This window comes from Chelonia mydas, chromosome 22 (genome assembly GCF_015237465.2).
Source record: "Chelonia mydas isolate rCheMyd1 chromosome 22, rCheMyd1.pri.v2, whole genome shotgun sequence".
NCBI classification, from domain to species: Eukaryota; Metazoa; Chordata; order Testudines; family Cheloniidae; genus Chelonia; species Chelonia mydas.
Window position 1 is genome coordinate 13,033,008 of NC_051262.2, and position 27,079 is coordinate 13,060,086.

Sequence of the window (27,079 nt, forward strand, 5' to 3'; positions counted from 1 at the left end):
TGTGACAAATCCCTAGCTAGGTGGGACTCACTGCATGCTGCAGCCACTCTGAATGTCACAGCCACCCTTAATTCCCCTGGAGTATCTGCTGGAGAAGGGATCCACCCCACTGGACCCTTTCGCCTACCTGGAGTTGAATTAACTGCAGCAGGTCTCCAGGTCGGTTGATCGTTTTGCAGGATTGGGCAGCTGAACTTGTGTCTAATGTTGCTGTGAGCTGTTAAGCAGCTGGTATGTTCCACCCCAGAGGTGGCTGCATTTTCATGGTGACTGAAGTGAGCCATGTGTGGGCCGGGAGGGGCTTTGGTATGAAGCTTGCTATGCAAACGGAAGCTCATTGGGCTCACGATGTGCGGGAAATGAATTTGGCCTGCTGTGTCTACATGCGTAGTCATCGTTGTTGGAAAACGCACCTGCAAGTAGATGCAAAGAGCTCTTTTTGGCTGCTATTTTCCCAAGCGCCTATGGGAGTTGGACACCTGAATCCCATTAAATTGCATTGGGATTTGGGTGCCCAATTCCCTTATGCTTCCGCTTTACTCATGAAGGATCCCAAAGCCTGTGTACAAAGAATGGCATAGCTCCCTCTGGGGTGAGAGACGCTCGCTGCTGACCAGCACACAGCACCAGGACTGGCTGCCTGAGCTTGCTGGCTGGGCAAGGAGTTGCCTTGTTGTACGTGGAGAACGTGTTGATTTCCGAATGTTCACTCCCCCTCCCCCTGCATGAGGAAAGGCAGCAGGTAGGAGATGCTGCACAAGCCCAAGGATAAAGGCTCCTGGGCAAACCTCGCAAAAGCTGGAAACGTCCACCTGCCTCTGATCCCGTCCCCTGAGATGCACGGTATTAAAGCAGCTACGCTGAAAGACCTGTCACCATTCCAAAGCTCGCTCTGCGCTAAGGCTTTATAACCTGGCATAGAAAATCACCCGGGGCTGCAGCAGGGCAAAGGAGGTTCTGTGCATCAAAGGGCAGGAGGAGTTATTTATTTTCCTTTTGTTTTACAAACAATAGAGCCATTTATTTCACTGCTGTTGAGTTGTTAAACAGCGCAGAAATGACGGGGCTAGGAGAGAGGTGGGTGAATTTCCAAAGGATCAAAGGATGAGACTGAGCTCTGTTTGTACGGTGCCTGAAACTGCTTGGCAGATGGCCGCGCTGCTGAAATGCAGCCACCTCTGGGGTGGGGCATGACAATCGAATGCACAAGAGGTTGAGATTACTGGGGCAAAACCCACCTTGGATGAAAAGTCCTGGACAGTCTTTAATACCCACGCAGAGAAGACTGGATTTGAAAGGCCGTGTCTGTAAAAGACACAGTTAACGGCAGAGCTTGGTTTATCTAACTGGGAAGCAAGCAGGGTTTGGTGGGTTGCATTAGGATTTGAATCTGTGATTCCAGGGGCTTCAGGCATGGCATGCCTGGTGATTAGCCCATTAAGCCATTCCCACTGTCTCATGCAATGGGCTCATGGCTCCAGAATGTCCTAGCCTTCTGAGTCCTCTAACAGACGGGAACATCAATCTTTCCCATTTCCCCACCACCACCAAAACTGGCTTTCAGAGATTCCAAAGCCAGAAGGGACTGCTGTGGTCATCTAACCTGACCTCCTACGTAACACAGGCCAGAGACCGGCCCCCGAAACCATTCCTAGGTCAGATCTTTTAGAAAAACGTCCCATCCTGATTGAAAAATGGTCAGTGATGGAGAATCCACCATGACACTTGGTAAATTGTTCCCACGGTTAATTATTCTCACTGTTAAAAAGTTACATTTTATTTCCAGGCTGAAGTTGTCTAGTGCCATTGGATCATGTTCTACCTTTATCTACTAGATTAAAGAGTCTGTTATTAAATATTTGTTCCCATGTGGATACTTAGACAGTAATCACGTCACCCCTTAACCTTCTCTGGTAAGATACATAGATTGAGCTCTTTCAGTCTATCACGATAAGGCAGGTTTTCTCATCTTTTAATCATTCTCGTGGTTCTTCTCTGAACCCTCTCCAATTTATCTACATCCTTCTTGAATTGTGGGCACCAAAACTGGACAAACTATTCCAGCAGCAGTCGCACCATTGCCAAATATAGAGGTAAAATAACCTCTCTCCTCCTACTCAAGGTTCCCCTCTTTATACGTCCAGGATCATGTTTGTTCTTTTGGCCACAGATTCACATTGGAAGCTCATGTTCAGGTCATTATCCACCATGACCCCCAACTCTTCCTCAGAGTCCCTGCTTCCCAGGATAGAGTCCCCAATCCTGTAAGTACGGCCTGCATTATTTGTCCACAGATGCATACGTTTACATTTAGCTGTATTCAAACACACTTTGTTTGCTTGCACTCTGTTTACCAAACAATCCAGATCACGCTGAATCAGTGGCCTGTCCTCATTATTTACCACTCCCCCAATGTATGTGTCCTCTGCAAACTTAATCACTGATGATTTTAGGCTTTCTTCCAGGTCATTGATAGGTGTTAATAGCACAGGGCCAAGAACTAATCCCTGCGGGACCCCACAGGAAACACACCTGCTTGCTGATGGCTCCCCATGCAGAGTTACATTTTGAGAGTGATCAGGTGTCTGCTTTAATGTGTGCCATGTTCGTTCTAGCTTTTTAATCAAAATGTCAGTCAAACGCCTTACTGAAGTCTAGGTATATCACCTCAACACTGTCACCTTTATCGACCAAACTTGTAAGCTCATAAAAAAAGACATCATTAGGTTGACAGGATCTATTTTCCACAAGCCATGTTGATTTGCATTACCCTCCTTTCGTTCTTTATTAATCGAGTCCCGTGTCCGCCGCTCTATTTCGGGGGTGGGGGGACTCCGCCAATTCCAGAGGAAGCTGCGGGTGCTCAGCACTTCCGAAAATTGATTCTGCATGGAGGTGGGAGATGGGGTCCCAAGACACCTGGAGACCCCTGCTGCACCTAGGCACTGAGCAAGTGGAGCGGCTCTGCAGAGCTGCAGCATTAGGCAAGGAGCCTCCAGGCTCACTCATTCCTGCAGCAGCAAGGACACCTGCTGGGACCGAAGGAAAGGCACAGCCTGGAAAGCGACAAGGCCCCGGTCACTGACACTCCAGCGCTGGGATGCCGGTACTCCTGAGGGCATTCTGTGCCAAAAAATTAAAAATTCTGCACACAATATTTCAAAATTCTGCACATTTTATTTGTCGAATAAATGCGGAGGCTCTAGCATGGCACTGGGGAGCACAGGCCACTGGCTGTGCAGAGGTGGGAGATCACTGTGCAGCTCCCCCTGCCTCCCGGGGGACACGGACTCAGCGGTGAGGCTGCACCCAACCCTGACACAGCACAAGGACCGGGCCTGCCCCAGAAACGCCCCAGGGCCCTGCTCCTCCATGCCAGGTGCACCAGGTGTGGGCAGGCAGGCTCAGCAGGGCAGGATCCAAGGGTGGAGGGGCTTAGTGTGTGGGGGGATCCAGGTGTGGGTTGAGAGAGTTCTGTGTTGATCAATCTGGGTGCGGGCAGCTCAGTGGGGTATCCGGATGCAAGGGGATCTGGATGCACAGAGGCTTGTTGCATGGTTCTGGCTGCAACAGTAATCTGCAGGGGGGTCCAGGTGAGGGTGATTGGGGCTCAGCAGGGGATGTCTGGGTGTGGGGGGTACAGAGCTTGTAAGGGGGGTCTGGGTGGCTCAGTGGGGGGTCCAGATGCTGAGGGAGTGGTGTTCAGTGGTGTGGGGATCCAGGTGCATTGGGTTGGGCTTCAGTAGGGTAGGGATCTGGGTGTGGGTATCTTATTGGGGTGATCCAGGTGCAGGGGTAGTGGGGCTCATCGGGGGGGCGGGTTCTGGGTGTGGGGGAGGTTTGATGAGGGGGTCTGGATGCACAGGGGTTTGGCAGATGGGGGATCCCTCCCCTTGCAGCTGAGGAGTGATGGGTGCAAGAAGCAGGAGTGGGGAGGAGGGACTTTGAAGAGCTTCTCTACAGCCGGGGGAGAAATCTGGGGGTGGGTCTGACATGGCCCTGAATGCCAGGCAGGGGAAGAGGAAGTCCCATCCTCCCCATCCCAGTTGGGACTAGCAGCTGAGCCTGGTGCAGGGTAGGAGCCACCAGCCCTCTTCCCCATAGTGATTTACCTCTCTGCCAGCTGCCCTGGACACACGAAACATACTGCTGGGGAGGGTCGCATGACCGCTCTCGTGGCTTCCCCTTTGCTTCCCCATCAGAAAGTCATTTTTCTGCGGGGAAGCAAAGGAATCTGTAGGGGAGATAAATTCTGCACATGCGCAGTGGCGCAGAATTCCCCCAGGAGTAGATGCGGGTCCCGGGGAGTCTGACACTGGTGCTCCAAGAGGAGGAGGAGGCCCTCGCCTCTGCTCTGTGAAGCTTTCTGAGCCCCCTGAGCAAATTCGCTGCACCCTGGCTCTCTCTTCACATGGCTCCCACCCTCAGGCTGCACAGAGGCTCAGCAACAACCCGGGCCAGGCACTGAGTAGCTAATGGCCAGGGGCTTGGGCTGTTCCTGTGCCCTACTGGGCTGGGCATGTGCCATACGCAGCCCTGCAGCCAGGGAGTGAGAGAGCCATGGGGGGGAGGAACAGAATAGAGGAGAAGAAAAAGTGTAGGCTGGTTGGTGTGTAGGCCAGACACCTGTTATCTTCATGGTCCAGCTCTCCAGGACCTGCAGCACTGTTCCCTTTTTCCCTCCTGCTCCTGCCCCAATTGCCCTGGCTACTGTTCCGCACCCATGACTCCTCAGCTCTGTGCTGTCGCGCCTGCGTGCCCCCCAACCAAGTGGGCCCAGACCCAGCTCTCTCATTGCTGCTGCTGCCAGTCCCTACTTCACAACAAATCAGGAGCTTGGCTTCAAAAGCAGGAGATTTTTTTTGAACTGGGGTCTTCTGACTTGCTCACTGGTTTTTCAGCCATTGGGGGTCATATTTTCCAGCTTCGTCTCTGCAACCAGGAGCGCAAGACGCTTGCTCTTTTTCTCTGCGTTAAATCTGCAGTTCTCTCAAAAACCTGACTCAGGAGCTGGGGCTTTAAGAAAAGCACCAAATATTGTGAGACTCATGGTAGAATCTTGAGAATTGGCAGCTGTGCATGTGTGCACAGTCTCATGCACCCGCACCACCTCCTACCCACTCTCTCTGCACCCCATACCTTCCCACCCCTCTCTTTCCCTCACATTGTCACATACACCCTGCATCTCCTCATCCCACACACCCGCCCTGCATCTTGACACCCAGATTCTCCCCACCCCTCTGTGAGCATTTCCCTCACCCTCCACATCCCTCTCCACTCTCTGGCCTGTCCCTACCCTGGCTGGGATCGTAGATTCATAGAAATGTCAGGCTGGAAGGGACTTCCAGAGGTCATCAAGTCCAGCCCCCTGTGCTGAGCCAGGGCCAAACCTTAGACTATCCCTGACAGGTGATTGTCTAACCTGTTCTTAAAAAGCTCCCCTGATGGGGACTCCACAGCCTCTCTTGGAAGCCTATTCCAGAGCTTAACTATCATTATAAAGTCTTTCCCCCCTAATATCTAACCTAAATTTCCCTTGATGCAGATTAAGCCCATTATTTCTTGTCCTACCTTCAGTGGACACTGGAGGACAATTGATCACTGTCCTCTTTGTAACAGCCCTTAACATATTGGAAGACTGTTATCAGGTCCCTCCTCAGTCTTCTAGTCTCAAGACTAAACGTGCTCAGTTAAACCTTTCCTCATGAGTCAGGTTTTCTAAACCTTTTATCCTCTTTGTTACTTTCCTCTGGACTCTCTCCAATTTGTCCACATCTTTCCTAAAGTGTGGGGCTCACAGCTGGACCCGGCACGCCCGCTGAGGCCTCACCAGTGCTGAGCAGAGTGGGACAGTGACCTCCAGTGTCTTACACACGACACTCCTGTTAACACACTCCAGAATGATGCTGGCCTTTTTTGCAACTGCATCACATTGTTGACTCATTTTCAATTTGTGATCCACTAACCGCTAGATCCTTTTCAGCAGTACAGCCACCGAGCCAGTTATTGTGCATTTGATTTTTAACTTCCTAAATGAAGTACTTTGCGCTTGTCTTTATTGAAATTTCATCTTGTTGATTTCAAAGCCATTCTCCAATTTATCAAAGTCATTTTGAATTCTAATCCCATCCTCCAAAGTGCTTGCCTTTCCCTGCATGGTGTGATCGGCACATTTTATAAGCATACTCTCCACTCCATTATTCAAGCATTAGTGGAAATATTGACTAGTACCACAACCAGGACCTAGCCCTGTGGAACCCACTAGATACGCCCTCCCGGTTTAACAGTGAACCATTGATAACTACTCTTTGAATACGGTCTTTAAACCAGTTGTGCACCTAGCTTATAATAATTTCATCTAGACCCCATTTCCCTAGTTTGCCTAGGAGAATGTCATGTGAGACTGTGTCAAAAGCCTTATTAATATAAATATATATCACGTTTCTTGCTTTCCTCATATCCACTAAGACAGTTAGCCTATCAAAGAAGGAAATTAGGGCAGTTTGGCGTGATTTATTCTTGAAAAATCCATACTGGCTATACCTTATAAAACTATTATCCTCCAGGTGCTGGGAAACTGATTGTTTAATAATTTATTCCAGTATCTTCCCAGGTATCAATGTTAGGCTGACTGGTCTATAATTCCCCGGGGCGGGGACACGGGTGTCTCATTCCAGTGGCAAGTCCCACCCTACCCATTCTCTTTCCTCTGTTCCCTTTAGCAGGTTATTCCTCTAGCCTCTGGGGTGTGTTGAGATAAGCAGCTCCCTGGGTCCCAAGCAGCCAGGGGCAAAGAAGGGACCACAGCACCTCACAGGCAGTTGAAAACCAGCAGCACCGTGTCAAGCAGCCCCTCGTAGTCGGCAGCAGGTGGGGATGTGACATGTCTCGTTGATCTGTGCATGCAGCTCTTGCAGCAATTTAATGCAGCCCATCGGTCTCCAGCCATGTGGCTGCAAGACGTTTCTGCAGAAGCCGCTCGGTAGGAGCTAAGCTGGGACTGAGCCCCCAGTGTGGAGCCAGCTGGCTGGGGAGGTGGTGTCTGGGGCTGGTGGCTGGAGGTGGGGGTTCCAGCCTCCCTTCGTTCCGATCCACATCCCTCCCATAGCTCAGGGCTGGGGTCAGGTTTGGTCTGGGGACCAGGCTGGGCATGGCTCCACTGTACTGTAAACCCAGGTCTTCGGGACCAGGACTTGTGGACTCTCTGTTTCCAAGCCTTGTGCTTGAGCATCCACCCTGCTTTGTAAACCTGGCCTTCCAGTTGCTGAACCTGGGTCTCACAGCTGTGCTAACACCGCCAGGCTGCACTACGGAGACCTTCAACCTCAGCTCTGCAGCTCGAGCCGTGTCCACATTGCAAAATGAGGGTTTGGACCTGAGTCACTGCGGGACTCAGACTCTGACCCACCCCCCTAGCAGGGTCCTAGTATAACACTGACAGACCCCGGTCATCAGGATCGAACCTGGGACCTCTAGAGTTTAGTGCATGAGCTAAGGCTATAGAGTAGACTCATTAATCGCTCTCTCAGTGGTCTGGGTGCCACTAGAGGGGACAGAACACCACACCCAGAAGGTGTGCGGGTTACACTAGGATCCAGGTCCTGAGTGCTTGCTGACCTGAGTCAGACTGATTAGTGCGCGGATAGAAGGGGGGCTTGGGCTCAGACCTGAGTCAGAGTCTGGGTTTAGTGTGCGGTGTAGACAGACCCTCATGCTACACAAGGCAGCTCTGTGTCCTGGGAACAGCAGGGTCCTGGAGAGGAGATGGGTATCAACCAGCGCGGGTGCAGGGGACCGTTCCAAAGAGAGCCGAGTTTGCATTGAATGTAAAAGCACAACACAGCTGTGCCAAGCCCTAAATTTTGGGGCCCGCCCTCCCCGACAAGGGCCCTGTAAGGACCCGGACAGCCCTGCCTGTCCCACTGCTTTTCCCAAGCTCACATTGACTGCAGCACCAGCCCGGCTCTGAGTGCGTTTCAGTGCAAGGCAATGCTACCCTCTGCAGGTTGCTGGCTGAACAGCTGGCTAACTATGGGTATGCACCTTAGCAGCGGCATGGGAGAGAGCTCCAGGAGACCCGGTGGGGGGCAGCTGAGTTCTGAGAAGAGCTGGAACGGACCCTGGTGAGAACTGACCGAAGCTGGACCCCAACGTGGGGAAGGCTCGGGCAGTGGTCCTTAGCCAAAAGAGGAAGATGCAGCTTGGTCTGGGGACGCTGAGCCTGGAAGCAAGAGGGTGGCCTGTGGAGGGATGTGCCCTGAGCTTGGGTAAGATGCTGGGAAGCCCTCTGGCAGGAGACGGGAGTTGAGGCCGTGGTAGGAGTCAGGAGAAGGTGGGTCACTTTCAGGAAGGTCTGGAGAGCAGGATCCTGGATTCAGGGCTGAAGAAACTGGGAATGAATCGCTGCTATTGACTCCCAGGTGGGTGAGCTAGAGGTGTTGCCCTGAAGAGGGAAATGGAAAAACTGTTTTGCCTTTTATGTGTTGACTGGGGCATTGTCGAGAATGGCTTTTCCACAAGGGTTTGGGGGAGCGACTGCACTGGTGTGCAGGAATAAATTACACCCAGAGGAGGGCTGTGTATCAGACACTGAGAGACTCTGTTCCTTTCCTGGGTGGAAGAAGGGAAACTGAGGCAGATGCATCTGCTGTGCTGTGGCCTGCCGCAGGAAAATGCCCCAGAAGGGGCTGCCTTACTATAGCTGCACTGAGGTGTCTTTCCCAAGGTGTTTGTGGGGGTCTCTCCTCCATGGGAAGGTGGAAGAGGCAGCAGAAACAGGGGAGCTCTTTGAGTTAAATGGGGTCGAGCTGAGAACTTCCTTGCATGCTAGATCTTGACATGAGCTTATAAAGCCCCCGAGGTCTGCCTTGGAGGCGTGACCTTTTGGTGTTCGTGGGCGTTCACTGGCTGTGCATGCTTTGCTGGGGTCATTTATGATGCACTAAACCCGGCCAGCATCATGCCAGCAAAGAACTCCAGACTAGAGCAGCCGGCATTTTTCAGACAAGTCGTTTATTCACCAGAAAATGCACTTTCAAATTGATCAAAAGGGTTTGTGAACCAGTGTGGAATGTGCTGAGCTGGGGGAAAAAAACCAAGAATAACTTCTGAAAACGTTGAAATGTTTCCTTTGGCCATTTTTAAATTGTTGTGTTTTCCTTTGTTCTGAAACGATCTTTTGTTTCAAAACTTAGCTAGATTGGTTTGAAAAAAGAAACAAACCATCAAAGGGTAAAAACACCCACAACAAAACAAAACCAATTCATTGAATTTGAATGTTTTTGGTTCAGCCACTCAGCTGAAAAATCAATGAGTAGCTCAGCTCTACCTCGGACCCTCTGCTTCCAAAGCCTGGCGGTGACCAGCTCTATCCCCAGCCCCAGCGTTTGCGTTAGGTCCTCGAGCAAGTCGGCCATTCCAGGCACGAGAGAGCAGTGGTTTGGGTGTGATACATTGGCTCAGTGCATGTGGTCGTGGTTCCTTCTAGTGTCTGGCCTCACCCAAACAACTCCAGCAGCTTACCTTGGACTTCGGCAAAGGAGGCCTTTGTTTCTGCAATGAAGGGATCCAGTCTCAGTCTTTGCTGGTGATTATGGTGTCTGCATGCAGTGGCAGTTCATTGTTCTTAGCTAATACTTTCCACATGCTGCGGGGGAGTGTGTGGGGGTGTGGGTTCAACCAGCTGCTCTTCCTGTATGCAACCCCCCTCTCTCATCTTGGCCTTGTGGCTCAGTGAAAGAATGATAAACATTCAGGGGTGGGGGGAATGTCTTCAGGGTCTCAGACTCTTCTCTGCAAGCCTCTGGCCGTGTCTCCGCTCCGGATTCCAGCCCCTGGGGTCACTAGCACGACTGTGCCAAAGCCCTGGTATGAACAGGGCAGTCTGCTGTAATCCGCTGTCTGCACTGGAGTAGCTTAGCCCTGTTTGAAACCGGGGTGAACTGCGCCGGTGCAAATAGCAGCTTTGCCTATCTGTACCAATGGCAGGAACCAGAGTGTGAGCCCCAAAGCTCTGGAGAGCGGAGGTTGAATAGCAAAGGGGCCTGGATCCCTGAGCCATGCCCAGCCACCTCTTCCAAGACGGCCTCTGATTTTGGGTGCCATACGCTGGACATGGCAAAGCATGAGGCACTCGCAATAGGAGGCCAATCTGGAAAAGAAGGGTCTTGTGGGGCACCCCAGATCTAGCAGAGGGGCCCACTGGATGGCCCAGCTGGGGCCAGGCAATGCAGCTGGCTCCTCGCTCCTATCTCTCAGCGCTTTGCTCAGCAGCACAAGGGCAGAGGGGGAGAGCAGGTGAGAGGCAGAAGCTAGGGCAGGGAGAGACAAGATCTGAGCGGAGGGAGAGTCGGCAAGCACAGAGATGCTGGGGAGCTGCTCTGCGCTCGTCCGGCCCTGCGGAGGAGAAGGGGCTCTCACCAGCAGCCAGATTGGGACGTGGGATCAGAAGGGAGTGGAATGAACAGGATAGGAGGGAGAGAGAGGAGGGGAGGGCGTCAGACAAGGGTCCTGGCCTGAATGGGGACGCTATCGGAGTGCCTTGGGATCCCTGCAGATAAACTGGGTGTTGGGGAAGGAGAGGCTGGCTCCACAACAGCCAGGCAGGGCAGGTGGGAGAATTTCTGCAAGGGGTGACAGGTTTGTTTTGTTTCCCCTCTGCACCATATTTACCATCCAGCAAGACGCTGGGCCAGTGTGACCCAGCAGGTGGCTTGGGGCAGCCCAGTTTGAGCCATCTGATGTCAGTGGGAGGCTGGGGGGGTGGGGGTTGGCCTGGATGGGAATCAGGCCCATGGCACTGAAAGTCAAGCCCCCAACATCCGTGACTGCATTGGAAGCAGCTGGCCTCAGCCTCTGCACCTTGGGTGGGGGGAGCTGAGCGGGTGCAATGGCTGCTCTGGGGCAGGCAGGACCCCCGATGGGAGCCAGGGCCTCTAGTCCCACCCATGACCCCAACTGTCCCTGATAGAGCAAAACACACCTATGGATTGCATCAGCAGGGCTCGGATTTGGAAGCAGAGTCCAGTCCTGGGGCTCTCCACTGCACCCCACAAAGCAAGGTCACCATGAGCAAGACCTAGCGCTGAAATCTGGCAAACAGCAGAGGGGCTGTCCCTGCACCAGCTGGGCAGGCGTGGGGAGCTCTCCAGGAAGCTGGGCTCCTTCTGATAAAGTCCCGTCTCATTTGCAGAGCTCCTGCCTCCAACTCCTCTTGGACAAGGCTGGTTTCAATTCTCCCTCTGTGGCTCAGCAGCCAAATCAGTTAAGCATTAAGGAGAATGAAAGGAGCGATCCCGCAGCCACCACGTGATGTGGGGGGAGGATATTACAGGCAGTTTGCAGTAATTACTGGACTTTCAGTTAGTTCCCGTTTGCAAACCTTGGGTTAGTGAAATGAAGCTTTTCCTGATTTATTTCCAGTCTGGTTTTGCAGATGGTTTTGCTTTTGGTATGGCCCACGCACACTCCCTATTGCTAGCAGGGTCTGATTGGGCTGCGCCCTCAGAAGCCATGTGCAGGCATGAACGGGGCACGGTGCTGGTAATGGCAGCTTGCCTCGCGCCCCACAGGAGCACGGGTGGATGCAGGGCACAACAGGGAAAAGCCCCAGCCAGACTGAATTTACCCCGCTGCTGCTGAGGGCGTTGAGGAACATGTTGATCAAAGATCACAAGCTAAATATGAGTTAACAATGTACCAGTGTTGCAAAACAAGCGAACATCCTTCTGGGATGTATTAGCAGGAATACTGTAAGCAAAACACGAGAAGTAATTCTTCCGCTCTACTCCGTGCTGATTAGGCCTCAGCTGGAGTATTGTGTCCAGTTCTGGGCGCCACATTTCAGGAAAGATGTGGACAAATTGGAGAAAGCCCAGAGAAGAGCAACAAAAATGATGAAAGGTCTAGAAAACGTGACCTATGAGGAAAGATTAGAAAAAAAGGGGTGTGTTTAGTCTGGAGAAGAGAAGACTTGAGAGGGGACGTAACAGTTTTCAAGTACATAAAAGGTTGTTACAAGGAGAAGGGAGAAAAATTGTTCTTTTTAACCTCTGATGATAGAACAAGAAGCAATGGGCTTAAATTGCAGGAAAGGAGGTTTAGGTTGGACATTAGGGAAAAACTTCCTAACTGTCAGGGTGGTTAAGCACTGGAATAAATCGCCCAGGGAAGTTGTGGAATCTCCACCATTTGAAATTTTTAAGAGCAGGTTGAACAAACACCTGTCAGGGATGATCTAGATAAGACTTGGCCCTGCCATGAGTGCAGGGGACTGGACTAGACAACCTCTCGAGGTCCCTTCCAGTCCTATGAGTCTATGTGTGTCTGCACAGATGGGGAGAAAGACTGTGAGGAGTCCTTCCACCTTCTGCTCTTTCGTGCCTGCCCACAGCCCCCATGAGTTGCCCCCCTTGGCACTCTGTGGTCTCTGGGCATGGGGAGGTTCTGTGTGGGTCCCAGCTGGGGAGGCAGCTGCAGGAAGCCATGACAGGGGCTGTGTTCCTGGCAGAACCATTTGGGTGCTGCATTGTGGGATGGAGCTCACAGGGCTTCCTGAGGTGGGGCAGCTACAAAGCTTCTTGGCTGTAGATGGCTTCTCTTCGCCTGGACCCAAGCGATAGACCTCAGCCCAGATGGCGGCAAAAGAAGGCTGAACATCTGGATGTGTCTGTCATGTTCAAAGCCAAGTGGCTGCACGCTTGGAGAATCTGCAAGAGATATGTTGGGGTGTGTTCATTCGGGGGGAGGGGTCGCCCTGTCAGGGCAGAGGATTTATGATGGAGTTGGAGGAGAAGACATAATTCTAAAGCATGAGGTGGGAGATGTTTTGGAAATTTGGAGGGTGTTTGTCACTGGCAGATGAAGTGTGGTTAACTTCTTAGCATGAGTCTGATGATATTTGTGGGTATTTTTTTCTTCCAGCTCCAGGAGTCAGGGGACTGTGAGTTTCAGCTTTCACTTCAAATAGATAGATCTTGCCCTTGTGGTTGCAGAGAAAAGCTGAAAAATGTGACACCACCCCCCTTAAAGGCTCCAAAGCCAGAAGCAAAGAAAAGAAAAAAAAAATAACAATAAATAAAAATAATAATAATCTCATGGTATTTAGGCCACTGTCATGATCTGGGGGGAGTTGAGCTCAAGTTGGCATGGGTATGTCTTGTTGAGTTGCAATTGCCCCTCCCGGCTCCAGTATGGATATTCCTTTAGCTTCTAAGCTCCTTGGGGCAGGGACTGTATTTTGTTCTGTTTGTTTGTACAGCACCTAGCACCGTGGGGCTCTGGTCCGTGACTGGGGCTCCTGCAGTAATACTATGACTAATAGTGGCCTCAGGTTGGGAAAATTGATCCTGTGCAGGCGGGTGTGGGGTAGCAGTGAAAGCATGAGTGAAATGCCCTCCTCCAATTCATTTAGGGGGTGCGTGGGATAAGGAGGGAGCCATCTGCCTGTGTCTGGGGCAGCCGGACTCCCCGCCCTCCACTCCCTCGCTGGACTCTCTCTGTGCCCTTGCCTACAGGAGGGAGTCGCACTGGTTGTGACTTCTGTTTGTTTTTAAACCAAATGTTTGACTTTGTTTTTAAACCTATGTGGAGGCTTGGAGAGTCGGGCTAGTGATTTCTAATTAATTTAGGCTGCATTGAAATATGCCTGGTTTAAACTGAAATTGGAGTGTCCACATGGCCTTTTGCTCTGGTTTAGCCTGGCTGGTTTATAATAGCTCCCTTCGTTAAACCGAGGTGACTCTGGGTAGGCCATGGGGGCATGCTGGCCTCAGTGCTGTTGCATGGTTGATCATAGCCCCCGTCAGCAGAGCAGTCCTGCTCTTCCAAGAGCTGAGCACTGGGTGTCAGCCTGGCCTCGCTGAGGAGCCCCTTCCTGCTGGCAGCAGTTCTCTCCTTCCCAGGCCCTGCCAGCCACTGCCTCATGCCCAGGCCAGGGTGAGCTAAACCCTTCAGCCCCTACATGGAGGGCGAGAAGCTTTTCAATTCAGAGCCACGTCCCAAAGCTCCAGCATAGGCTGTGGTCTCTGGACCCGTTCCCTCCCAAGCGGAGGCTGGGACCTTTCCAGGGCACACCGCAGGAAATCAGGGAGTCCTTTGGCTGCCTGAGACGCAGTGCTGCGGGCTCCTTGGTCGCCACCAGATGCCAGCCAGAGCCTAGAAAAATAACAGCTGAGCGAGGCAGCCTGCAGCTTTGCCAGCCCTGACACAGCACATCCTCCCTGGCCCCGCAGCCCTGAGCAATAGCAGGTCATCTCCACCCCACAGATCCTTCCCGCCAGCAGCTGGTGTAAATCAGCCTCGCTCCACTGCAGTTACTAGAGTCCCCCCAAGGGCTATTCTGCTGCCCCCCGTGCCTTGTGGATCCAGGTTCCCAAGTCAGTGCTCCCTGCACCAGAGCTGAGGGCTATGGGATAGGTGCTCTAGGAATCCCATGACCCCGTTCCACGGTCACACTGGGCCCGAATGGTGCTTGACTGCTGTATCTTACACCTTGCTGACCCTTTCCTAAACCGCCAGCATAGCTAGGCCCCCTTTGGTGGGTAATAACACTGCCAAAGGGTAATACTTCTAGAAGGTATTATAGCTTCAGAACATGCACGGGGCAAGTGAGGCAAACACACACACACACTCTCTCTCTCTCTCTCTCTCTCAGCGAACTTCATATTATCCTAACAGACAGTTGTTTGTGCTTAGCATATCTGATGAAAAGTAGGTGTGCTTCTGGGTCACTTTTTTTTTTTTTTTTTTTTGCCTTCCCGTGATAGCTTGTACTATTTATTTGTACAGTTATTTGTGCTGTTAACAGGGACACCACGGGCTTTTAACATTTCTTTTGATGCAAGCAGCTGACGCCTTTTTGCAGTCTTGTTACTAGGCAGTTAGACCCCATGGACACATACGATTAACTACGAAATTGTGAGGGATCTGGGATCGTTGCTGTATTTGAAAGCATTAATTTAAAATTATAAAAACAATGGGTTGCCACAAATTACTTAGACAAGGCGAGGGAGGTAATCTCTTTTATTGGATCAACTTCTGCCGGTGAGAGAGACATGCTTTTGAGGTACGCAGAACTCTGCTTCAGGTTTGGTTGCTGGTGTCCAGGTGTCGTGCAGCGTCCATGTGGTAAGCACTGGTGCCATGGTTTTTTCCGGGCGTGGTGTTCTGTGGGTTGTGGCATAGTTGGAGTTGGTTCCACTTTTTGTTTTTGTGTTGGGTGGCTGATCAGACCTGAAGAAGAGCTCCATGTAAGCTCGGAAGCTTTCTCTCTCACCAAGAGAAGTTGGTCTGTTACCCACACATGCTAGGGCATGACACCTTTATCCTTCAATGGGCTCAAGGCTTAACCTGGTTAATTTAGGCACCCCTACCCTTTCCAAGTTCCTAGGGCTCCAGGCAAACGGCACCTACCCATACCCAGTTCCTAGGGCTCAGGGCATAATCTTCTGAGGTTTTCTAGGGCCTTTTACCACTGAAAGAGCCTTACACAGTTATATCCTTAACCTCTATTTATTAACAGTCACCAAAACAGAACACATACGCTAAGCATACAATGCTCACCACTCCCAACAAGGCAGACGAACTTTTCCTGGTGGTCAGTCAGGATCAGGTGCTCCAAGGCTCCAGTTTCCTGCACGGTGTGATTGGCAGGGTGTTGAGGTCTGACAGCTCCGATCTTGGGCTGCGTCCTGGGGTTAGATTCCTTTTGAACCCCAGTTTGTATAGTGAAACTTGAGTCCTGCTTAGCTGTACCTTCACCAGTCATTTTAAACTAAAGTCCTACACACCAGTATTTTTCACCCATCCTAGTCCACAACGAAACAATTCTTTAACCAATCATATCCCACCCTTTAGTTTATTTAAATCTGGGAAAAAATAGTTATGCAACAAGCAGAAACAATTAAAGAAGCAGACAGGAACCATGCGGATAAACAGTGGAAAAGTGCGGGACCGTAAAGGCAAAACAATAGATATATAGATTTCACAATCACAACTGTGAAGTGGTCCCTTGGCAGAGAGAATGCTATCAAGCAAAGTTTTCTTTAAACGTCTTAAAGAGATGCCTTACTTATCTGGTGATGGTGGGTCCTATTAGGACAGGAGCGCCTTCTTAACAGCCTGATATGCCAGTGTTTTTTATACAATGTAGATGGAATGTGAGGCTGTGACGTTCTGCTTCTTAGCTCATGGCTGCTGCTGCTGCTTACTAAATCAAAAAGCCTCACACCGTACAGGGTCCGGAAAAGATATTCTCTCCCCCATCTTATCTCTCGAATATCCTGGGACCCACGCTGCTGCAACAACACTGCAGACAAACTGCTTAGGTATTAGAAGCATAAATATAGTTAGCCAGGATGATCCGTAGTGAAAAAGACAGGCGGGCGTTGCCTATGTCTGGGTCGGCCAGACAGCCCAAGGGTAGAAAAGATTTGGAATTTCCTTGCTTCCTTGTGTGCATCTAGGTCTAGAATAACATTTTGCCGGGACTGGGGCCAATCTCCTGATGTGCTCCACTGACTGTCTGTCATGGAGTCCCCGGGCGATGCTCTGGAACTGCTCCCCATGAAGCCAGGCAGGACTCTGGGGCAGTCTCCTTTCTGTGAGCAGGCTGTCTGCAGGACACACAGCTCACACAGCTCCCACCTTCCTGGGTCTGACCTCGGAGCAGTCAGCCTCCTCTGCCCCTCCGTGCGCTTCCCACAGCGAGTCCGCCCAGGCGGGGTCCTGGGGAAGCCAGAGGGTCCTGCCCCCCAACTTCGCAGTCAGACGGGACTCTCAGCCAGCCAGTAAAACAGAGGTTTATTAAACGACAGGAACATGGTCTAAAACAGAGCTTGTAGGTGCAGAGAACGGCACCCCTCAGCTGGGTCCATTTTGAGGGGCAGTGAGCCAGACAACCACGTCTGTACTTCACTCCATGTCCTAGCCAGCCCCAAACTGAAACTCCCTCCATCCTCGCCCTGCTCTGGGCTTTGTCCCTTTCCCGGGCCAGGAGGTCACCTGATCCCTTTGTTCTCCAACCCTTTAGCTCTCACCTTGCAGGGGGGAAGGGCCCAGGCCATCAGTTGCCAGGAAACAGGGTGTCAGCCATTCTCTGTGTCCAGACCCCTGCACACACCTGCCCTCTAGGGCTCTGCAATGATCACACACCCTTACCCCACCACCTAGATACTTAAGAACTGCATAGGGGAAACTGAGGCACACCCACACTATTCAGAGGAACCATTAAGAACAGTCCCATTTCATCACACTGTTTTCTTCTGGTTTTGTTTTCCATGGCTTAATAGAGGCTGTAAGTTATTATGATGCACTTAGGACGGAAGAACCCCATGCAACGCTACAGACTAGGGACCGAATGGCTCGGCAGCAGTTCTGCAGAAAAGGACCCAGGGGTGACAGTGGACGATAAGCTGGATATGAGTCAACAGTGTGCCCTTGTTGCCAAGAAGGCCAATGGCATTTTGGGATGTATAAATAGGGGCATTGCCAGCAGATCGAGGGACATGATCGTTCCCCTCTATTCGACATTGGTGAGGCCTTATCTGAAGTACTGTGTCCAGTTTTGGGCCCCACACTACAAGAAGGATGTGGAAAAATTGGAAAGAGTCCAGCGGAGGGCAACAAAAATGATTAGGGGACTGGAATACATGACTTATGGGGAGAGGCTGAGGGAACTGGGATTGTTTAGCCTGCGGAAGAGAAGAATGAGGGGGGATTTGATAGCTGCTTTCAACTACCCGAAAGGGGGTTCCAGAGAGGATGGATCTAGACTGTTCTCAGTGGTAGCTGATGACAGAACAAGGAGTAATGGTCTCAAGTTGCAGTGGGGGAGGTTTAGATTGGATATTAGGAAAAACTTTTTCACTAAGAGGGTGGTGAAACACTGGAATGCATTACCTAGGGAGGTGGTGGAATCCCCTTCCTTAGAAGTTTTTAAGGTCAGGCTTGACAAAGCACTGGCTGGGATGATTTAGTTGGGGTTGGTCCTGCTTTGAGCAGGGGGTTGGACTAGATGACCTCCTGAGGTCCCTTCCAACCCTGATATTCTATGATTAAGGCTACGTTTTAGTCATGGGTATTTTTAGTAAAAGTAATGGACAGATCACAGGCAGTAAACAAAAATTCATGGCCTGTGCCCTTTCCTGACTTGTACTATATACCCCTGACTAAATCTTGGAGGGGGGCACTGAGGGTGCTTGGGGTAGGCGGGGCTGGCAGGCTCCCTACCTGGCTCCGCGCAGCTCCCGGAAGCAGCGACATGTCCCTCCCTCCCTCAGCTCCTAGGAGGAGGCACGGCCAGACACGACTCCGCACGCTGCCTCTGCCCCAAGGGCTGACTCTGAAGCTCCGATTGGCCAGGAATCGCGGCCAGTGGGAGCTGTGGGGGGAGCGCCTGTGAGCAAAGGCAGCGTGCAGTGCCGCCTGGCCACACCTCCACTAGGAGCCGAGGGAGGGAGTGTCACCAGTAAGCGCTGCCCAGAACCAACTCTCACCCACTCCCGTGCCCCAACCCCCAGCCCTGAGCCCCCTCCCACACCTAAACTCCTGCTGCTGCTGTGGGAGGGGAGCACGGTGGCCCGAGACTTCCCCAGCAGCGGCCGGTGCAGCTGGCCCAGGGGCTGCTTGAGCTGCCCCCGGGCCAGCCGCACCAGCCACTGTAGAAGTCACAGACGTCACGGAAAGTTACAGAATCCATGACCTCCATAACAAACTCACAGCCTTAATTATGTTACCTTTTAGTGTAAGAGCAATTATTTTGTGGGTAGCTTTTATGATGTATGGTTATATTAATGAGTGGGATTCTTTGGGTATTAACATAAGAACATACGAATGGCCATGGTGAGTCAGACTAGTGGTCCCTCTTGCCCAGTATCCTGTCTTCCAACAGTTGCCGATGCCAGATGCTTCAGGGGGAGGGAACAGAACACAACAATTATTGAGTCATCCAGTTCCAGCTTCTGTTAGTCAGAGGTTTAGGGACACCCAGAGCATAGGGTTGCTTCCCTGACTGTCTTAGCTAATAGCCATTGATGGACCTATCCACCATTAACTTATCTAATTCCTTTTTGAGCCCAGTTATACTTCTGCCATTCACAACATCCCTTGGCAATGAGTTCCACAGGTTGACTGTGCGCTGTGTGACAAAATACTTCCTTCGGTTTGTTTTAAACCTGGTGCCTATTAATTTTATGGAGTGACCCGTGGTTCGTGTGTTATGTGACGGAGTAAATAACCCTTCCCTATTCACTTGCTCCACACCCGTCACGATTTCACAGACCTCTGTCATATGCCCTGCCCCCAGTCCTGTCTCTTCCAAGCTGACCAGTCCCACTCTTTTTAGTCTCTCCTCAGATGAAGCTGTTCCGTATCCTTAATCATTTTTGTTGCCCTTCTCTGCATTTTCTCCAATTCTCAAATATCTTTTTTGAGGTAGAGTGACCAGAACTGCACACGGTATTCGAGGTGTAGGCGTACCAAGGATTTATATAGTGGTATTACGATATTTTCTGGTTTTTTGTCTATCCCTTTCCAAATGGTTCCTAACATTCTGTTTGCTTTTTTGCCTGCTGCTGCACATTGAGCAGCTGTTTTCAGAGAACTCTCCACAAGGACTCCAAGATTTTTCTTGAATGGTAACAGCTAATTTAAACCCCATCATTTTGTATGCATGGTTGGGACTGTGTTTTCCAATGTGCATGACTTTGCATTTACAATTCAGCATTGAATTTCAGCTGCCATTTTGTTGCCCGGTCATCCAGTTTTGTGAGCTCCCTTTGTAACTCTTTGCAGTCTGCTTTGGACTTAATTATCTTGACTAATTTTATATAATCTGCAAACTTTGCCACCTCACTGTTTACCCCTTTTCCCAGATCATTCATGAATATGTTGAATAGCACAGGTCCCAGTGCAGATCCTTGGAGGACCCCGCTATTTACCTCTTTCCACTGTGAAAACTGACAATTTATTCCTACCCTTTGTTTCCTATCTTTTAACCAGTTACTGACCCATAGAATCATAGACTTTAAGGTCAGAAGGGACCACTATGGTCGTCTAGTCTGACCTCCTGCACGACACAGGCCACAGAATCTCACCCACCCACTCCTGTAACAAACCCCTAACCTCTGTCTGAGCTACTGAAGTCCTCAAATTGTGGTTTAAAGACTTCAAGGAGCAGAGAATCCTCCAGCAAGTGACCCGTGCCCCACGCTGCAGAGGAAGATGAAGAACCCCCAGGGCCTCTGCCAATCTGCCCTGGAGGGAAATTCCTTCCAGACCCCAAATATGGCGATCAGCTAGACGCTGAGCATGTGGGCAAGACTCACCAGCCAGACACGCAGGAAAGAATTCTCTGTAGTAACTCAGATCCCGCCCCCCCCATCTAACATCCCATCACAGGCCATTGGGCATATTTATCGCTAATAGTCAAAGATCAATTAATTGCCAAAATTAGGCTATCCCATCATATCATCCCCTCCATAAACTTATCAAGCTTAGTCTTGGAGCCAGATATGTCTTTTGCCCCCACTGCTCCCCTTGGAAGGCTGTTCCAGAACTTCACTTCTCTGATGGTTAGAAACCTTCGTCTAATTTCAAGTCTAAACTTCCTGATGGCCAGTTTATATCCATTTGTACTTGTGTCCATATTGGTACTGAGCTTAAATAATTCCACTCCCTCCCTGGTATTTATCCCTCTGATTACTTATAGAGAGCAATCATATCTCCCCTCAGCCTTCTTTTGGTTAGGCTAAACAAGCTAAGGTCTTTGAGTCTCCTTTCATAAGACAGGTTTTCCATTCCTCAGATCATCCTAGTAGCCCTTCTCCATACCCGTTCCAGTTTGAATTCATCCTTCTTAAACATGGGAGACCAGAACCCATGAAAGAACCTTCCCTCTTATCCATGACTGCTTATTTTGTTAAGAGCCTTGAATGTGTAACCTTGTCAAGGGCTTTCTGAAAGTCCGAGTACACTATGTCCACTGGACCTCCCTTGTCCACATGTTTGTTGACCCCCTCAAAGAATTCTAATAGATTGGTGAAGCATGATTTCCATTTACAAAAGGCCTGTTGACTCTTCCCCAACAAATTGTGTTCATCTATGTGTCAGGTAATTCTGTTCTTTACTATAGTTTCAACCTGTTTGCCTGGTACTGAAGTTAGGCTTATTGGCCTGTAATTGCCAGGATAACCTCTGGAACCTTTTTCAAAAATTGGCATCACGTTAGCTATCCTCCAGTCATCTGGTACAGAAGCTGATTAAGCAATAGGTTACATACAGCAGTCAATAATTCTGCAATTGCATGTTTGAGTTCCTTCAGAACTCTTGGGTGAATACCACCTGGTCTTGTTCTCTACTCACTTTGCAGAGATGGAAAGGCTTCATAGATTTTTAAGGCCAGAAGGGACCACCCGGGTCAGCTAGTCTGGCCTGCATAACACAGGCTGGAGGACTTCACCCAGTGATTCCCTCAGCGAGCCCAGAAATGGTGGGATGAACTCCCCAAGGTGTGAGGCGTTGGGCAATCGGGCCTCACCAATGCCAGCTGGAGAAGGATTGGGCCTTTGAGGGAGTGTTTCCTCCGCTCCCCGCAAGCCCTAGCCAGGTATTTATCTGTCCTAGTGCTGCAAGTGAATACATTAAAATAATGAATCTGTGGTTACTGCCTGCCTGAGCAGAATCTGCCTGGCACTTAGCTTTCATTGTGGTGCCACGCAGAAAATTTTATTAGCTGCCTGTTAATGAGACATGTGCCGAGCAGGCTCATTCATTGGAGCACTCTGCAGAACAGCCACATTCATGGGCTGCAGAAGGACTGCAGTGTCAGGCAAGGACTTGGGGCATCAGGGTCTTCCCGCACAGAGATCCAGGCCCTGATCGAAGGCTCTACCCTGCGGCTGGGAGAGCCATTCCAGCTCTGTTCAGGCTCCTGGAGTTACCCCCGGGTAAGGCTGACATGAGCAGAATCAGGAGCCGCATGTGGGGTCAGATCTTCAGCTGGTGTAAATTGGTGTGACCCCACTGACGTCATTTACACCAGCGCAGGATGTGGTCTGATGCCAGGGGCTGGTGATGTGCTGTGATGGCTCTTAACGTTCCCCAACTGCAGCCTGTTTGAACTAGGTGTACAAGCAAATGCACATGCTGAGCTGTTTGCAGAGAGGCAGTGTGGCCTATTGGATAGGCACTGGGGTGGGAGTCAGGAGACCAGGGTTGTACTCCCAGCTCTCCACTGGTCGGGTTTATTGCCGTGGGCAGAACTAGGGGGCATAGGTTTAAAATGCAAAGAGAAGCTGCCTTAGAAGGATTTTAAGGAAAGGCTAGTGACCACGGGGAATGGGCTTCTTAGCAAGGGGCAGGAGTCAGGCGCCAGAGTCTGCTCTCCGTTACCCCAGTGTAAATGCAGTTACTCCCCTGGGCTAGATCCTCATCGGCTGCACATCAGCATAGCACCACTGGCTGAGGACTCTGGCCCAGCACCTGCAGTTACTCCAGATTTGTGCGGGCATAAAGGCAGAAAATGGGCCCCCGCAATAACATCTAACAGTTAAAATCCTGTGTTTATTTGTTAAACCTATGGCAGTCTGGCAGCGCACGGCAAGAGCGGATTGGACAAAGTGTCTATGAAGAAACTTTGTTGATTTTCTGTATTATGGTGCCATTTAGAAATACCAACCCACGATCAGGGCCTAACTGCACCAGGTGCTGTACAAACACATGATAAAAGACAGTCCCTGCCCTGGGGAGCAAAAAGTCCAAATAGACAAGAAGAGGTGCAGGTAGGGAAGGATTCTCTCCATTTTACAGATGGGAAAACTGATGCCCAGATGGATTATGTGACTTGACAAAGTCACAGAGGGGATCTGTGGCAGAGCTCGAGTTTGAAACCAGGTTTCCGGAGTCCTAGTAATTAGCCACAAGGCCAGTTGTCCTGTCTTACAAGTAGAGCTTCCTCCTATAGGAGCAAACCACAGTGGGTGGGGAAACCTGACCGGCAATCACTTTGAAAGACTCCCTTAGGGCCTAGACACCTGTGGTTATTTAGCAGGAAGAATCACCAAGGGAATAAGTAGCTTCTAAGTCCCACTGCAGCAAAGGGGGTGTCCGGCAAAGTGGCGAGGGAGGTGATGGCGTGCGTGGCTGGCTGGTGGGATTCAGAACCGCACAGCAGGGGCAGCTAGACAAGTATGTTGACCCCCTCCCCCCCCCCCCGCCGTTCCCCACCTGATTTTATGACCCTGTCTCCTGGGTAATTGTATGCTTGCTAGAGGTCAGATGCCGTTATCAGAGCATAAGACTGAAGGGCGTGTTGCTAATGAGCTTGGCACATGAATGGGGGGCAAGCAGGCGAACACAAGTCAAAGGATTATTCAGCTTGCTGTGGGTAAGGGCCTGTTCTATTCGGTGAAGGCTTTATGGGCGTAGTTAGGCTAAAGGCTGGGATTTAGCTGAGCACCGTTGGCCTAAGGCGATAACCACAGATCAGCTATTTTGCATTTTCATTTGAGAGACAAACGGGAATAGTACACGGCAGGATTCTGCAAAGCGGGGGCTGGGGCGGCGGGGGGGGGGGCTTTTGCAACGAGGTTGCTATGCTGTCTCTGTGTGGTTAGGCTGTGCTTACGTGTAGGGATGGTTAAGAAAGAAGTGATGTAAATCATGAATATCAACGCTTGATGCTTAGTCATGGAAACCCGAAAGGCCATATATGGATCAGGGCAACTAATGGCCTTTTTGTAGCTGAGGCCTGGCTTGACGGGAGTCATTAACACGTGGGGGTGGAAGCCTCATCCTTTGGACAATAGGATTAGGGAGGTCAATGAATCAGCAGATTGGAAACTGGACTTTTGTGCTAAACAAATTATGTAAATAGGTCAGTAGGCTTGAAAGACAACATCTGAGGCAGGTGTAAGAAGGAAACCACCCAGGGAATGGTTGACTAGGAACTAGATAACAAGGGAGACCATCACAGACAGTCCGTGGACAGAGCTAGCGGTACAGGCCTTGGTCCCTGCTACATACCCAAGCCAATCCTAAAAGGTATGATGCGATGGCTAGTAAATGCAATGAGGTGTGTAAAAGTACATAAAGGAAGAGGGTATCTGGGTTTCCTTGGAGCTGTGATGTACCTTGCATCCACCCCCTGCGTTTGAGTCTGATCAATTCAGCGCAGTGTTGCTGTATGTCAAAAAAAGATACCCTGAGTGACAGTCTGGAGTCAAGCTGAGTTCTTGGGAAGTGGAGTGGAAAGCGGTGGGGGGAAATCCCAACAACTATAATCACGGTAAAGAATTAAATATGGTTCCCATTTCTTTGGATTCATCTGGTTTCCCAGATGGTTTAAACTGAATCAGGACCTCCTTTCTGATGGGCTCCACTTACTTTCCCTTCCATCTCTGTTTCCAGCTGTCTCCATAAGTTGTAAGTATGCACAGTGCAAGACGGTAAGTATGAACAATTCAAGAAACCGCTACACTGTGCTTATCCTATTCTCATTGGCATGGCTATTGAGCCTTGCCTATGATTTCAACTGTAGTTGTCTGTATTAAATACAGTTTCTGGGTGTGTTTCACCCCATTTCATCTTCTCAATTAACTTGAAGTAACCACCTAGAAAAAGAACCTTTTAGCTGTGACAAGTGCATGTTTCATCTGAATACAGAATCTTTTAAGTGTAATAATTGTTCAGGCTACAAGTAATTATGTTCACTAACCTCTGAGGCGCTCCAGACTATCCAGGTAATCAGATCTCATGCTTCAGGGCATGTGGATTGTTGCATAGGGCAGGAAGGAATATCCCTCTCCCTCCCAGCACAGCCCAATGTGCCCTTGGGAGGAGGGGACATCTGTGGGGCAGAGCAGGGGATTGGGAGGGGAGGCCCAGGCTGCCTCTCGTGAGGCAGGCGTCAGGGGACTGAGCCAAGGCATGGGTGGGTGATTGGCCAAGTGGAAGGCATGGAACAGGGGGAATCTCTCTCCCCAGTAAAATGCCGCCTTTGTCTCTGCTCACAATTGTCGAGATGAGCAAACCCGGGAGGTGGTGATGATGCAAACCCAAGTGTGAGGAGCAGTTGTCTGGCTTCTAAAGGGAACCACTGTGTGTGCTCCAGTGACTGCAGCTCATCACGGGGCCCTTCCAGTGCCGCTCCAGAGAGAGTGCTCCATGGACTTTTCATCCCCTGCCATTCCTCTCTTTCCTCCTGTCTGTCCGTTCTTCGTCCTCTACTCTCCCTCATCCATTCCTTCTGCATTATCCCCAGCCTGCCTACCTCCTCCTGCCCTTGTGCTGGAAGGGTTACTCAGCAAATGTTTATAATCTTTTGTTTCTGTGGCTCTCTCCCCAGCATCGAGATGCAGCCAGCTCTGGGGTGGAACATGGCAGCACAGCACAAAGAAAGAAAGAGTCCTGTTGCCCGTGGGAACTGATAGTCTTTATGGAGGTGAGAGACCCAACAATCTTCCTAGCTCTGTTCCCTTTGAAGTGAGATGGTTACAGGCCAGCACGACCACAGGGGCCAAGAGTACACAGTGCGGCCCCCAGGCGCTGGCACCTCTCACTGGTTTTAAATTTGATGTGTCCAGCAAGAAACATGCTGAAAATCTGGAAGAACTGGAGTGAGAACCAGGGGGAGGGGTGCTGCAATGTCAAGGGACTGCATTTCATTGCAGAATGTGGGCCGAGGTCTGTATAGTGTCTATAGGGCCAAGCCAGTCTCCTGGCTGGTATTTATATCCCCAGTTGAGAGCATGGCTTCCCCACAGCTAAGCAGCTTTGTTTTCGATGGGCAGGAAGGCTCCTGGATGCAGGCTAGCACCGCACACGGAATCCAGAAACCCAGCACATCTGAACCCCACCCATCGCTGCTCTGGGGGCCAAGGGAGACTCCCACGGAGAGCCCAGGGACTGGTGGAGGAGGCTGCAGTGCTGAGTGGGGGATGGGGATTTTTACTGGCATGGGTACGAGCTGCAATCTCTGGCTCCGTTACCTGATACTCGAACCAGCCTCTTTGCTCAGTCCCTGAGGAGCTCAGCACCTTGGTCCGGTAACTACTTGGCTGCCTGTGACGGGAAGGCTGTGGCGGGTTATGGCTGCATGCTGAGCGGAGAGGATGCCAAGGGTTTCCATTAGCTTTAGCTTCATTAGAGCGCCCGAGTGCAGCAGCTCGGGGCGGGCCCGGGGTGCAGCAAGGGCGGGGGAGCAGTGCGGGGAGCAAAGCGGGCAGCTGGCTTAGGTAAGATGCCGAGGTGGATGCTGTGGCTTGGGCAGGCCTGGCTCCTTGCTCCATAGCCCCAGCTGACGGGGCAATGCCTGAGCCCTCCCTTTCCCACAGCACTGCAATGCAGCCACACCATTCTTGCCACCGCAACAGCCGTGCTGGGCAGGGGGCTCCCCAGGGGCTGGGGGCTCAGTGCCACTTCATGCTCTTGCTTTGAGTTTATCTCCAGGGAATCGACTGCTGGGAAAGGAGCCCAACAGGGCATCCTGGCACGGGAATTCTTCTGTCCACAGAGCAGGTCTCCCGTGGGCAGCGTGAGCTCTCTGCCCTACCCCGTACATACCTCCACTGAGACATGGAAGGGCTGAGAGGGGGGTCTGACTCCCCAGCCTGCTTGTTCACCTGCCTCTGCTGAGCCTGCCAGCATGGGGGCACGGGAGGGGGTGTTGTGATGGGGGCATCTGTCTGGTAGGGTCTCTGTTAGGGCAAGGGATTTGGGGCGTTCGAGCTGAACTGGTCTCCTAGAATGTCTGTCTGTCTGCGTCGCCCTGCCCCACCCCTCTGTCTGTAGGTCTGTCCGTGCCGCCCTGCCCCACCTCTCTGTCTATGAGTCTTCTCAAAAAGAAAAGGAGTACTTGTGGCACCTTAGAGACTAACCAATTTATTTGAGCATGAGCTTTCTTCTGTGCTGCCCTGGCTACCCCTCTGTCTGTAGGTCTGTCCGTGCTGCCCTGCCCCACCTCTCTGTCTATGGGTCTTCTGTGCCGCCCTGGCTACCCCTCTGTCTGTAGGTCTGTCACATTCTGAGTGCATTCTCGTCTTAGCTATCACTCCAGCAGACTTCTGGTCGGGGAGGGCTGCGC

The 27,079-nt window shown here is 51.1% G+C and overlaps 1 long non-coding RNA gene across 2 annotated transcripts in view; it reads left to right on the top strand.

Annotated features, from left to right (window-relative positions):
• LOC122463546 overlaps positions 1-26,693 on the top strand; it is a 48,628-nt gene extending 21,935 nt beyond the window's left edge. The window contains exons 1-3 of one of the 2 annotated variants that reach the window (XR_006287014.1): positions 7,943-8,123; positions 25,343-25,438; positions 25,788-26,693. This is a non-coding gene — a long non-coding RNA (uncharacterized LOC122463546). Of the gene's footprint in view, positions 1-7,942; positions 8,124-25,342; positions 25,439-25,787 lie in introns of those variants that run through there. The other variant, XR_006287013.1, reaches the window with a different exon arrangement.
• Positions 26,694-27,079: the final 386 nt, after the last annotated feature.